At 47.7% G+C, this 15,771-nt stretch overlaps 1 protein-coding gene across 11 annotated transcripts in view; it reads right to left on the bottom strand.

The window, feature by feature from the left end:
- LOC135913055 (rootletin-like) overlaps positions 1 to 15,771 on the bottom strand; it is a 308,691-nt gene that overhangs the window by 245,345 nt on the left and 47,575 nt on the right. The window lies entirely within an intron of this gene.

The raw sequence follows: 15,771 nt of genomic DNA, 5'->3' as shown, positions 1-15,771 counted from the left end.
TGCGCTCCTCCTCCGCTTTCCGCCTCATGGTTCCGCTGCGCCTTCCTCCTCCACTTTCCTCCTGACGCTCTCTTCTCTATCGCCGTTTTTCATGCTAATTTAATTTAATTATGGGGTTTTACGTGCCAAAACCACTTTCTGATTATGAGGCACGCCGTAGTGGAGGACTCCGGAAATTTCGACCACCTGGGGTTCTTTAACGTGCACCTAAATCTAAGTACACGGGTGTTTTAGCATTTCGCCCCCCTCGAAATGCGGCCGCCGTTGCCGGGATTCGATCCCGCGACCTCGTGTTCAGCAGCCTAACACCATAGCCACTGAGCAACCGCGGCGGGTCTTTTTTTTTTTTTTCATGCTCCGCGTTCGCTCTTCCATCTTTCGCTGTGCTCGTTCACTCGGTTAAGCCGAGGACGCTTACGATTAACGCAGGAACGGGCGCCTGAGAACATAGCTCTAAAATAACGCTATGCGCACCTACCTAAGGCCGCCACGTGCTGAAGGACAGAGATACGCATCGATACGGCAACGCACAAGCACGGCCGCCCCGAGCGTGTCTGCGCCGAGATACTGTATACGCATAGATAGCATCTATGCGAGCACTTCCGCATCAACAGGGTACATGCACACACGGCGCCTGCACGACGCCTTGTTATTAATCAGGGCAAACCAGCGCGACGCGAGGACACGCTCCAATGCATTACGACCGGCTCGGGGCAGGAATCGCGCCGCCGCCTGTTTACACAAACACGAGCGCGGGTTATGCGTTTCTCGACCTCCGATGGCCTCGCAATATTCGGGAGGGAGCGCGCGACCAGTATACACTTGCCGCTGACGAATCGAAAGGGAGAACTAGCAGCGGCGGGTGCTAAGATTACGCAGGAGGCGTCGCGGAGACATAATGAAAAAAAAAAATGAACGAGAAGGAAAAATAACCGAGTTGATCGAATTTACACGTAGCGCGACCGCTTCCTTGCGGCCGCGATCCGAGAGAAAGTTCGGCTGGCAAGCAGCCAACGAGCTCGTGTAGACGTTTGCACAAACGCGCGCACGGGTAGCGGCGTTTATCGGCACTATATCGCGTGCAGGGACGGCTTATACGCGGCAGGACAATGCGGCCACGCAGCCGTCAATGACATTGGCAGGCCTGTTATCGCATGCTGCGTTAAAGGTTCAACGCATACATCCGTAATACTTATTAAAGGACACACACAGATCCACACAAACTAACGCTGTTAACCCTTTCAGGCGCCACTTGCAATTATGCATAGAAAAAAATCTTTTTATATATAAACATTCCTTTGGGGACCTAAGAAACACAAAACCGTCGAATTTTTGAAAGTTATCATGAAACTTTATTATTTGCAACATCGTACACAATTGTGTACACAGCGCCTCGGTGGTCACAAAATTCACTTGTGGAATGCGAGGAAGCAATTTCTCTCTTTCGTCAGGCACAGTGGCATGGCGCATTTCATGCAGAATAACCGGGCGCTTCGTGTGCACCTCTCGAGGTTGTACCTTATTCGCACCTTCTGGTCGCGGGATTCGGGCCAATGGTCAAAGGAGTCGTAGTGAGCGTCGCTGCAAGGAAGCGATATTCTTGCTTTTTTGCCCTATCTTTGGTTGTGGTGCTTGGATCTCTGCAAGAGGAGGCCTTCCCCGCTTTTTCTCGGGTAGTACCGACTTAATTAATGCTTCGGCAGCATGTAAGCGAAAATTCATCAAATATAGGAGTTTAGCTCTAGGCAGCGTTTGATTGTCGCGGTGGTAGTCCAGCAAAGAATTGCAGGTACCCAGGTTCACAAAAGGAAAAAGCACTCTCAGTGTCCACTTCTTCAGCTTGCGTTTCCCCTGCAGCAGCATCTTCCTCTTCTGTGAGGTTGGTGAACGCAGCTGCAACGCAGGCATCGGTCGCTTCACACGTGGCTTCTTCTTCGTCACTTTCCCCGACGTCTGAAACATTTATCAGCAATGAGCTCCAAAAGCCTTTCAGCTGTCTTTTGGGTTTTCTTATGCTTGTTTGCACTGTAGAAAGAAGAACGACGAATGGCCAAAAAACCTGGAAAGAAAATCAAAGCAACTCTCAGCGTTCTTCATTTCTGCAGCGACCACGGCGCTTTGTACACAATCGTGTACACATGCACGCGCGAGCTTTAGCGTTCGGTCATCTCCTCGGGATGGATGAAATTATCACTCCTCGGTACTTCATATGATGCACAAGCGCGTCTAATTTTTTTTGCTTGCCACAATAAAAAAAGCGGCTCTAAAAAAATAAGAACTTGACTCACCGCTCTTCGCTGCTCCAGCGTCCGCCATTCCTTGTTTTGATATGAACATCTTCACCGAAATGCGACAGATGGTGCCCAAAATGCTCATGGTTGTCAGTTGAAAGTTTGGGAATGCGCTAAAGCCAACCTAATAGAAAATTGCGCACCCTAAACGTGAAAAAAACACCAGAAATACAATGTACACAATTGTGTACAAGGCGCCTTAAAGGGTTAAAAGCTGTGCAAGGCACGTATACCAATATCACAAAGAAAACTTCAGCACTGACGTCAGAACTCTTCTGGTATCGTTGAGAAGGTGATTGTCCCGCGCGGCTTCAGAAGAAAGCCGCACTTATTGGCCCAAGGTTTTGCTGTCTATACAGCGAATGAACGGCGGGACGCTGTCATAAATGTGGCACGCTTTTCGCATCAGAAATATAGGCAACGCTCTTAAGTCACGCAAGCTGTCATAACCGCAGCTCTTTCATCGCCCCAATCGCGAATCTTCCAATAAATTCTCCCTAGCTCTCCCTATTTCTATTAAGAAAGGTCAAACGAACGATGTGCTTACAGAAAAAAAAAACATTAAAATCTATGAAGTCACTGCAAGCACACCGAGTATGACCGACTTAGTGAAGGAAGAGGGGCAACTGTTCAGCGGCCAGGCTTTTGACACCGTGCAGGCGGCTTCTCGCTCAAAGGGCGCACTACTGGTGGTGGTTTATACGCACTCGTGGTGTGCACGATTCTACCGTTACCGGACCGACGTTTCACCTTGCTACGATTGGCATAAAGCAGCAAGTGCAGATATGATTATCTGCTGTGACGATTGGCGTGAAGCACCCAGTGCAAATAGGATTGTCGAAAAACCACGCCTAATCGGCAAGGGGTGTCTCAGGCGGTTTGCGTGCGGGACAGGGGCGGGAGGGGGGGGGGGCGCTTCCGTGAAGTGTGCGAGTCGAGAGGAGGCCCTCCTTCGTCGAAGCAAACGGGACTCACGGGTGTACCGCCAGCGGAGAATAGCGCGTACAACATTGCCTAGGAGAGAGGGAGCAGCCGCTAATCACGGACCGGACTCGGTAGATACCACGTGACGTTGGCGTGAGCAAAATCCCGCCGACTGCAGCGCGCCTATTTAAGCGGCCCCACAATGTACCTTGTTTGGAGATTCTGTTCTTTCTTTTCTACTTTGTTACCATGGAATACACCGAGCAAGTATCGCACTAGAAATCGTTCAGCCCCACTCCTTGTTCGCGATGGTCTCCCGGACGCCTGCGGCCTACCGGCAACGCCACGCCGGTCAAGGTTCAAGTAACCGGCGTGGCAACAACTGGTGCCAGCGATGGGATACGCTACCCTGAGTCCCAGCAATGTAAAATACTTTCTCTCCCTGAAGATAGAGTCGTAGCACGTTGCACAACGAAGGTGCACTGGCCACACACATGCACACCGTTTTCTCGAGCAAAGAACCTTGTCGCAAGGTCACACTCTGGGTGGAGCGTCAGTCAAGGCAGATCGAATGCTGCTACACGGCCGCTCTCCAGCGCGTTCGATCCATACGGAGATAAGGCGAGTAGCCACGACGGCGAACGTCAACCATCGCGATGTAATCAGTCGTAGGTGATACTAAAGTTCTAACAGGTCCAATGTGCTAAGGTGGGACTTCACGTTACAAAACAGCCCAAAACACACGGAGCCTTCACATAGCACCACCCAATACAGTGTCCTTCTTAACGGGCACCCAAGCATTCTTGCACTGCGTTCCCAGAGGAATGCGGCCGCTGCACGTGGCTGGGAATCGAACCAGGGACCTCCTGCTCAGCAGATGTACGCCACAGGCATGCCGAACCACCACTTTGGGCGCTGATGTGTTTGTAATATAGCGACAATATATTCGCACTCATAAGTGCAATGCTATAAGCGCGAACACAACGGTAATAGTGCACGAATCGACAGGTATCATCGCGACGCGGCGAGATGTGGTAAGCGGCGCCATCTGCATCTGTCTCGTTGCTGCTCCGCGGGACGGCCTCGACCGCCCGCTTTCCTTCCTCCCTTCGGCCTCCTCTCCCTCTCTCTTCCGTGGCTGACCCACGGGAGGGAACCAGCCCGTGGCAGACGGCGTGCGAGTACCTCCCAAAACAATTTAATCGCTTCCAAGAAATGGCCTGGCGCGGGCGCGTGTGAATGAACGATGCACGCGTGCACGCAGCAGCGTAATCGAGCATCAACGAGACGCACACATACACACGCTTGGAAGAGAGCGAGCACCCGCGCAAATACGGCGTCCACCCTTTGGCGCTGCCAAGTTCAGGGGGCCATGGACGCTTTATCGTCGCGTAACCTGGCAGCTGTGTATATAGCTGACCGGGCCGAGCGCGATAATTACGCGGCTCGCTTCACTCGCAACCCTGGCCATACACAGGGGGCGTATTATACCGTTGTCTCACCGACTCAAAGCGCGAAATAGCCTCACCAACACCGAGCAGTGAAGCGAATGCCGCAGGTCGCGCTGGTTGGCCAGCAACGAGAAGCGAGAGAGTAAGAAAGCCCGTGTATTGCTGTTTCTTCACAAGAAAATCGTGTTCAGCGTGGCGCGAGTAAAACCTGAACAGAAAAAAAAAAAATCAGGCGCCTACACGAATGTTACCCATACAATAAACAATCAGAGGCGGCACGTTCACAGATCAGGAAACTAAAAGAAAATTAATAGATCGAACATGGCGTAGTCGGCGACATAACAAGTGCGTGCACACGTCAGTCGTAAGATAATAACACAGCTCTCTGCTGGAGTGATAAAAAACTCAAGATAAAGAGACCAGAGGAAGGTGGCGACGGGAACCGCCCGTACATTGTGTACCGCTGTAATGTCAGCTGAATTATCACACCAAACGATTAGCCGCGCATATAATCGGCAAGCGAAGCAGGTTTTCGGCACACCGACTGCGCCTGGCGCGAATCTCGCGCAGCAAACGCATTCCATGAAACGGGAGTGCACGCGTGCCGAGCAGCGCTCCAGTTTCGATTCAGGAGTGCTGCTTCTCCAGCGACGGCCCAATTGGGTGAAGACGCCTGTCCGACAGAAGACACTCAGTCCACACCTGGTCTCACGAACAGTTCCGGCGCAAGCACTTTCTCTCTGAATACGGGCCAGGGGCGGGGAAGCGCAATTATTCCTCGGCCGCGCCTCTATATATATACAACGGTGCGTAACGTTCAAGACGACGACCCGTGAAGCAATGGACACACGCTGTTATACCGTGGACAGCTTCCGCGCAGGGTGCCCATATTATGAGCAATAACGAACTCGATCAGTAAATCCCTTCGGCTAATTCATCATCTACGCCGACCGGCGCCATTTCTGCGATAGGAGAGCAACGCGATACTGCAAGCGGATAGTCTATACAACCCCCTCCCCCTTTATATATATATATATATATATATATATAAACTTCGCGACAAGTACGCTGCGGGCATCTACGAACGCAAACGTATGCGTCGGAAGGAACGAGGAAGCTTACAACTGACGCTGCTGCAAAACAGGTGCGTGCGCGCGAGCGCGCGCGTGCATATAATCATGCGGTCGCTGTCGCGACGAGGAAGTGTCGACGAAGAGAAACGGCCGCGGCGCTATGGGCGCTAGACGAAGCGCGCGTACGTGTGTGTGTGTGCGCGCGTCTTCTTACAATGGAATTGGGCGTGCAATGCGCGCGCCAGATCGGTCGCACACGCAACCCAAGTTGGCACGCATCCCCGGGCGCACCGTTTAAAGGGAAGCTGAAGAGTCTGTCGAATTCAATAAGACGCTCATATACGGATGCGGGAACCTTATAAACCATGTAGGTCAAATTTGGGTTTTTTTTTTTTTTCAAATAGGAGCGACGTAATCGTCGGTTGAAATTGCGCTGTAGCTCCGCCCCCCGTCGAATGCCGCGCGCTGCTGCTGACGCTGACGATGCGAGCGGAGACCGGAAACCGCGGTGTTGTGACGTCAACTTTAGTGTTTTGCTCCTTCGCAGCCTGCGCGACCGTGCCTGACCGTGCTTGTTTCTGCGTGCGTGCCGTCGTAATCTGCTTCGATCGACCCTGCATTTCTTTGTCGGTGCGTCTGTGTGTATGTAGAGTGGTGGTCAACGTGCGCAGCATCAACTGATGTGGTGGGCCGATCATGCCGTCTTTCTGTGCAGCCTACGGTTGCACGAACACCAGCGGCCGCGACGATGTTGTCTTCCATTGCTTCCCACAAGACAAGAAGCTTTTAAGGAAGTGGGAGGCTGCTGTAAAGCGAAAGAATTTCAAGCCATCAAGAACAACACTGCTGTGCTCCAACCACTTCCGTGACGACGATTATCACTAGAATTTCCACTAGCAGGCTTTCTAAACGCAGCGCGAAAAGATCGGAGCAACGAAAACAAAGACGGCACGAGTGCGGACTGACTGATGATAACTGGTGTTGGAAGGCCTTATGAATACACGAACTCGCCCAAACCTGGATTTTGATTTACTGCGAGCTCCTTCATGTTAGCACGCTGAACGGAAGGTGCATGTTTATTTCCCGCCCTCGACGCAGGTTTCGTCGCAAAGCGCCGCGAATTTTCTATTTGCACGTGTGTTGTAAAACAGCCTGCACGCAGCTACCATAACGCAGTGCAAATGTAGAGTTTGCATGTGCTGGAAAGCCGGCGCACGCCAGGACGCTACACTCCCCCCGTCTCTCGCGCACAGCGAGAAACCGACCGTCTCACGTAGCCGACGGAATTCGCCGCCTTTACGACTTCGGTTACGAGTAGTGTGCGGATGGCGCACAGATGAAGGTCACTACACGTACTGCATGAACCGGGAAGCTTTTCACGCGTTTGAACCGTCTTTGTAGGTTGCCGACAGCTTTGGACTGCGCACAAATGCCGACGATCGCATCCCCGCTTACGTTCCAGGAGGAGGCATGCAGGAACACAACACTGCAGTTGTTTGACCGGAAGCGAGCTCACTAGATCGGCGAAAGATCGGCGAGATCACTAGATCGCTTTGCGAAAAACATACTCACCAAAGAGCATTTCCAACACGAGGAGATCCCAAGACTTCGGTTTCGTTCTCGTCGAAAGCACTGCTCGCACCAGCATCGTTTGCTTCTTCGAGAGGCCGGCTCTTTGCAATCGGCTCGTACATGTAGGGAGCAACGCCGAACTCTTCAGAAAAACGCAGTCTCTCTAAATTTTCTATTACCTCTTAATTTTCCATTACGGCACCAAACTACCTGGCACCGCGCTTCATGTGGAGCGGCAGCGGTCGGTCGCTAAAGTTGACGTCACGGGTCGCCCGACCAATCACAGGCGGAAACGAGACGCGCGAGCTGGGCGTGTCCGCTGCTGCACTTTTCGCCGAAATAAAATATATTTGCGCTTTCTTTCGCTCAATTTCGATACGATATTCGAATTCGGAGGGTTGAAAACCATTATGTACACATGTTCACTCATTTTTTCTACAAAACCTTTCAGCTTCCCTTTAAGGATCGTTTAAGCCTATATCAATTATGCTTGCGGCGTTGGCTGCACATATATATGCGCGCCGTCTCGTACTGCTCGGTTTCGTCGGAACACTGCAGAAGCAGCCGGCGAACGCAACTGCACGATCACATCAAAGCGATCGCGTTTACGCGTTAAAATGAGGCGATTTGGGGCCCCTCTGAATTCCCAAGACAACGGCATAACAAAAAGAAAAAAGATTAGATAGATAGGTAGATAGACGTCACCGGCGTCCGTATACGCATGTGACGTCACGGGTTACACTGTATTTAATTTTTTTTTGTCTTTGGACCGACAGCTATAAGTAAAGGTTTTTGAATGTGCGAAATTCTGTCTTTGGCTGGTTTGAAATACAATACAGTCGATCTTTATCGACAGATAGCTAGGCCAGAGCAAACACTATCGAAATCGGTGACGTCATGGCGCAGTAGTTTTTACGTCTACGCAACCGGGTTACGCGGAAATGTAAACGAGGATGCACAATGCGACGACCGAGGAACTACTACAAAGATCCATACTGACGGTGACAATTACTAAATACTCCGACTATACATTATAGTGCACAAAGCACACGTCCATTTATCGCGACGCAACCACGGATGAAGTGTGTTTCCCGTGATTTCAGCTGCATAACTTGAAGCCTAATGGTTTCAAAGTTACAACAGAGGAACCCGAAGATTCTGTGGGCTAGGAAACTGCATCGCCCCGATCACCGCGACGACTTAGATTTTGACGGGTTCATCTACTCTGGCTTGGTGAATTCTTTATCGGTAAACTCAGGCCACATAGTAAAGGAGATTGAACTTGCCAAGTTACGACAACATATACTTCGCCACAAAGGCCCAAATACGAGAAGAATACTTTGAATTGTGTGACGTCACACCGAGGTGCCCGCGGTAAAGTCCTCACGCAAAATCACAATAATAAAATTTTTTATTTTCTGTTTTAGGAGCCAACTTTTCACCGCGAAATTAACTCATTTTCATACAAGTGATCATTCCAGCGTGATGAAGTGTTTCCCTTTATAGCGTCCCTTCAAGATACGTCAACTATATAGTTGAGATAAAGAGGAAGATGTCGATATGTTATCTGTTCAAGTGATCAACCTTTTACCGCGGAATTAACGCATTTTCATACAACGCTTTATCATTCTAGCGTGATTAAGCGTTTCTCTCCAAAGCGTTCCTTTAAGATACGATGGCCGGAACCCAACTATATAGCTGAGGTAAAGACGAAGATGTCGATGTGGGTTCGGTTCTCCTACGACACGGGTATAACTATCCGATAGAGGCCTGTGTCCTGCGGTACATGTGGTAGTGGGAGCAATGATGATGATGATGATGATGATGATGATGATATTGACAAGAAGCACGCGACACGCGCGCAACTTCACCTTATACAGGTATATATACGCGTGCACCGCTCGAAACCAACGAGGCGAGGCCGCGCCAAAAAACGAGTAGAAAAATACGTCCCCTCGGGTATATAGTTGTCGCGTTATCGGAACCATAATTTCGCACGGCTGACAATTGACCTTGAACGGCTGACCTTGAACGGCTGACCTTCGTTATGGAGCGCTGCCCGCGATTCGTGCGCGCTTGTTTGCTTCGCGGCTGATGGAGAAACAAACCTGTTCCACATGCGGAGATATCGCTATGCCAATCGCAGCGACGAAACCGCAGAGAAAAGAACAAGAAAAGGAAAAAAGAAAGAAAGAGAACGAAAGAAAAAAGAAAAGCGCGTTGAACAGCTGCGGCTGCGAAAGCATTCACCGGCTCCGCGACGAATGCAAGAGCGCGCCATCACCGCGTACACACAACACCCACATGTATAAATAGGCGGAATGCTATATACGGCTCGCGGCGCAATTGCACGGCAGCACCCTGCACAAGGGCATGTGTGTGGCGTGGTGAGAGTATGGTATGTGTGTCTGGCCATGACATCTAACGCACGAAAAAACGTTTAGGCAAGATGAAAGCGCCGTATAGTCAAGAAGTTAACCTGCTTCATCTCTTACATGTATATATAGCTAGCTCATCGCAGAATTGTATCTCGCATCAAATTTGTATATCAGCTGTATCATGGTCACTACAAAATACCGCGTGAATGTTATTTACCTGAGCCCCCCATGCACTCTGCTCGTACAAACCACAACAAAACAATTAGGCAACCATTTAGTAACCTTAACATCCATCAATATTCTCTTTTTCCCCATGCAATTTCACTATGGAATAAATTACCTGAAGAAGTAGTTAACGCAAGTACAACAGAATCGTTCGTTCATCTTTCAAATAACCTTTTCTTTGATCTCTAAATTGCCGCAATCAAAGCAGTTTTCTTTTGCGTTACGCTTTTTTCATTATTTGTTTACGTATTGCACTGTTGTAAGTTCATGTTTATTTCTGTTACGTATAGTGTTACAATGATGTATGTACATGTTTTGTTGTGTTCTTAATTGCTAATTGGCAGTTGTAATTTACGTTGTTGTATGTACCCACTCCTGCTTGGTCCCGAATAGGGCCTGCAGTATTTGTAAATAAATAAATAAATAAATAAAATATAGCAAGAGCGGTTACCATAGAGGTCCCGTTCAAAAAGCAACGCTTATGGGCGGCGTGGTGAGAGCATGGTATGTGTGTCTGGTGATGACATCTACCGCGCGAAAAACGTTTAGGCAAGATGAAAGCGCCGTATGGTCAAGAAATTAACTTGCTTCATCTCTTACATGTGTACATGTGTACATGTATACCCGTACATGTATATATAGCAAGAGCGGTTACCATGGAGGTCCCGTTCAAAAGCAACGCTTATGGGCGGCGTGGTGAGAGTATGGTATGTGTGTCTGGTGATGACATCTACCGCGCGAAAAACGTTTAGGCAAGATGAAAGCGCCGTATAGTCAAGAAGTTAACTTGCTTCATCTCTTACATGTGTATATAGCAAGAGCGGTTACCATGGAGGTCCCGTTCAAAAGCAACGCTTGATTACTTGCTGCAACAGTAAATCGACCTAAAGAGTCCGGATTCGATGTGGATCAGCTCGCAGACTATAATGCGTCGACATGCATAAGACACGAATCAAAGCCCCAAAGGCTTCGGCTTCAGGGCTTGGCCTTGAAGCAAGCGGAGGAAATCACCTTGCTTCAAGGGGTTTTCAAAAAACTGTAACGCAATTGAAGAAAGCACGGCTGCGGGTATACACTTAATTTAGGCGGAAAAGTTCACAACGAGCATTTAGTGCACGATTTTAGAACACAGAAAGACGTACGCGCACCGATGTCGCGAGCTCACCGGTCGACATGCCGGTGTGTTCTTTACGAGAGCACCACAATTAATTAAACTCCAGTCAATCGGGCAAGTTACGTGCACTTACGAATAGTGCCACTCGGTTTTTAAGTGCATGCACTTTCCCAAACATAAACGTCGCGAGCGGAGTGTGTACTGGCGGAAGAGGGCACTCCGGTCGGAGTGCGTTCGCGGAACGCCCTTTGCTGCAGGCCGAGTGCGTAGCCCCACCGCCAGAGGTTTCAACAATACAAAATGTAATGCAAAGAAAAAGGGCAGAGAAGTTCATACTAGCTGTTGAGCAGCTTTCAACAAAATAATCAGAACAGAACTCGCTGATATTCTATTCTAGCAGGATCAAATGGCGCCTCGTCGCACGCCACTATCTTGTTCTGGATTGGCTATGGGCATTCGTCTTGGCCGGCCTTGACTTGCAAGGCTTTTATGACAAAAATATTTTCGTTTTTCGTTGAGTAAATATAGACTAAGATTGTTTTATATTTATAACACAACTAAAGCAATCGCTTTTTAGAAGGTCTACTTTTATATTAATCTACATCTTCAAAAAACACGATTTTAGTCTGTCGCAAATTCTTTTTTAATTTTTTTTTTTAACTGCGAGTGAGCTCTGTTTTCCCATTTAGCACTGCGTAGCCTTAAGTGTCACTTAAGGTCCCGAAGTGCACTCCCCGTAAGTTCAGCGTAAGCATTCAGTTATGAGCGGACCAACGAGAAACCGCGAAAGATGCGGGCGGCGCATAATCAGACCGGAGTCAAGGTACTGGAAAGGCACGGTGCTAAACGCTATACGGAGCTAAACGCTATCACCGGAGGGGTCAACATTGGCGATAGCGACTACGGGAGCTGCAAGTGTTGATACTGTGTAAGTTGCGGACCACGAAACTCGGCGTCAGCTGCGATAACATAGAACGATGCCACCGATTTGGCGTCGATAATGGAAATAAAATTCGACCGGCAATAAATAGGCTTTTGAATTTCAGGACTAAGATAGACATCCTAAAGCACCCTTAAGCTCAAAGGGACTTATATAAACGAGGACTTCAGCGTTAAAGTAAGAGAGATCAGAAAAAGATATCTGGAAATTATAAACCGATATCAGAAGAGATGCCACCAAGGTTCGATTGCAGTCCGATAATTTGCTAGTTGATAAGGTACGGTATATGCTAAATAAATCCTGTAGGGATGCGGTTGTCGCATCTTCTGATGATCGTGCTAACTGGCAAAAGGCTTCCATCTGAGTCTGAGAGCAAACTATCGATAGTAAACACCAATGCGCGTAGCTTACTAAGCAAAGTTGACACCTTTCACCGCCTTGCGGAGTTGCATTGCCCTACTGTGATACATGTAACAGAAACTTGGCTGAATGAATCAATTCTTGATGCTCAGTTTCTTCCGCCACGTTATGCCGTATTATGCAACGACAGAACCACTGGCCAAGGAGGTGGTGCAGCCCTATTTATTAGAAATTATCTTCAGTTCATTATACCACACAATTTTTCTTGCCTCTGGAATCGGTTTGGTCTTAAGACATCGCGGCCTTGTCGTTGCCATTTACCGAGCCCCTCACACTGATAGCGACGTCTTCATTGCAATGAATGATTACGTTCACGAAAACATACTTCACTGCTGTAAGTTGGTTATTTGTGCTGATTTTAATGCGCCTGGGATAGAGTGGCTATCACTGTCTCCAACTGGACATGATAAGGCATTATACGACTCGCTCATCAGCAGAACACACTTGTTTTTTTTTTACTTGACTTAAAGGGACACTAAAGCGAAACAATAAACCAGTTTAGACTAATGAAGCATTGATTGAGAACCCTGCAGGCAGTCATTTAAAAAAAAAATAGTTTGATTATTAGATGAGAAAATGAAGGCCCAAGTATCAGTATTTGAATTTCGCGCCGAAACCCCACCGCCGGTACGTCAGCGTGACGTCAGGGATTCCAAAGTATGTTTTGGCGTTTCGGCCGCGTTGGCTGAATAAAGGTTCCCAAAACTTGCCATGTTTAATATCTCGTTCCTTTAGAACACAATGTAGTAAATCTGTACCGCTATATATATAATTAGTAGGCCCTAGAAGATTCCATCAAAATCCAAGACGTCACAGCCCCCAGGTGCGGGAACTTAAGTGGGCGTCGCCACCCGTATTTCGTTCTTGCGCTTTTTCTGGCTTACCAAACGTCTTATCGTTTTAAGAGTGGTGTTTTTGGTGTTGCAGAACGGTAATTTACTGATGCAGAAGAAATCATTTTTCACTTTAGTGTCCCTTTAACCCGTGAATTCGGCCACCCGCCAAATTGCTATCCTGGACCCCATATTCAAAGACGCACAACTAGCACAAAATGCTTATATTGCTGCAGTGTCGTCCGACCACAAAGCTACTTTGATTACGCTTAAATGGCGTATTTGCACCTGAGCAGCCATACTGCAGAAATGTTCTCGATTTTTACCGTGCAGACGACAACTCTGTTATTGAGGTGCTGGCTTCATCGTTCGGCGACTTTTTATCATGTGGTAATGCTTAAGATGTTGACAGACTGCTGGCAATCTTTTGTGGCACAGTAGACATTGCATACGTCACTACAGGTGTATAAGGCGCAACGGTAGAAAACCTGATACATGCGAGAAGTAATTCAGATTATTCGTCGCATTAAAAAAGCACCGTGGATTCCCTTCCTTCTCCCAATGGGACCTGCCCACTGACGTCCCTAAAAGCTACAGTAAATGCTAAAATCACTGAGGCGAAACACTTTCACTTCTTCAACAATACTCTGGTCACTTTCATGAAAGAAAATCCAACCAAGTTTTGGGAAGCAGTTCCTCCTGAACAGAACCCCTCCTTCGATTATTCTCAATGATGTGTATCGCTCTGATCCTTCGACCGTTTCTCAGGCCTTCAGCGATCACTTTGGACGACAGAACCACTCCCCCTTTTCAACACTACTTTAATATTACCGACCTTCCCAACCATCGATATAGAGACTTCCTGAATATCCAACCTATGAATTTATACACCACAAAGAGCAAAGTACCAAACAGTATTCCAAATATGATCTTAAAGCGATATTCCAAATGGAGATCGCGGTACCTAACAGCAATTTTTAAACACTCACTGGAAACATCAACTGCACCTTTACTCTGGAAAAATGTTCGAACGATTCTCACTCATAAAGATGGCAACAGGGATATCATAACGAACAAGAGGTCAATATCCTTGATATCGACCTGCTGCAAACTGTTAGAGCACGTAGTTCCCAAATATATTGCGGAACTACTTAACCGACCACAACGTTCTATCTCAGGTACAACACGGCTTTCGGTTAGCCTTCTCTACTGTAGCGCAACTCGTTGAATTCACCAGGAGATTGCTTCGGCATTATATATTCAAGTGGGAAAATAGACGCAATCTTCACAGACTACTCAAAAGCATTTGACACGATATGCCACAGTAAGCTTCTCTATAAACCAGGAGTATTCACGAAACAAGATAAGCTCCTTGCCTGGTTAACTGATTATTTACGTTCTAGGTCTAAGTACGTTGATGTTAATCATGCACAGTCGGCAACAATCCATGTGACCTCGGGGGTCCCACAAGTCTCAGTCTTGGGGCCACTCTTGTTTCTTATTTATATTAGTGATGTTGTTGAGGCCAGTGGTGATTATTCTATTGAAATAAGATTATACGACGCTGATTGCGTGCTCTACTCCGATATATCTAACTGAACTGCCAACATAAACTAAACACGGCGTTTTCACTCTTCTGTGACTGTAGCAGGAAACGGCACGGCTATTAATTTAGAAGACTGCATCAATGAAGTTTAAAAGTAAGAAAGAGTCTCTAAGCTTCACGGTATGGTTACAACTGTAATATTTCGGTCAGTGTTAATGATTATAAATACCTGAACTTGAAATGGCGCAAGCACATAGACATAATTTGAGCGAAAGCACAGAGCACGCCTAAATAATACAAACTTACCACCTATAATAGCTTGGTAAAAGCAATACTTGAATACACGCCCACTGACTGGTCCCCTAATCATGTCTACGATGTACATTTACATAAACTTGAATCAGCTAGTGCAAAAGAAAGCAGTTCGATTTATTTTTTTCCCGCTATGGTCGCGTCTTCTCGCCTGCCGTTTATGCAGCCGAGCTATCACTGCCACCACTAGCAATGAGACGTAAACGAGTGTGCATTATTCTCCTGCACAAAGTTTAGTCAATCAACACTCCCGCATTACATGTCCTACTGTTTTCGCAAGTTGCACAGCACCGCGTACCAGACGGACCTATCCATGCAATCTAGTTCCCTTTAAACCATCTACGGATTGCTTTAGGTTTTCCTTCTTCTGACTTTAGAACCTTGGAATAACCTTGAAGTGTCCTTGCGTGAATTGCCTCTTGATCAATCTGTTATTCAAGTGCCCAATTGTGTTGGCTAATCTTGCTTTATCTTCAAGACTAACGTATACACACTGCTGCTATGTCTTGCCCATGCAAGATGGCATCATTTGTAAATTTAAAAAAAAAAATGTGGCGGTTCAACCAGGATGGGGATGATTCGCAGTATACGTGGAATGTCCTTCTGTCTTGAAACGACTTTGTGACACCGGCAATTGATAATTTTACACGAAACGATGCGTTATGAATGCAACAATTGGCAACTCTACAGCG

This window comes from Dermacentor albipictus, chromosome 1 (assembly GCF_038994185.2).
Source record: "Dermacentor albipictus isolate Rhodes 1998 colony chromosome 1, USDA_Dalb.pri_finalv2, whole genome shotgun sequence".
Lineage (NCBI taxonomy): Eukaryota > Metazoa > Arthropoda > Arachnida > Ixodida > Ixodidae > Dermacentor > Dermacentor albipictus.
This window is presented reverse-complemented; position numbering and strand designations above follow the sequence as displayed.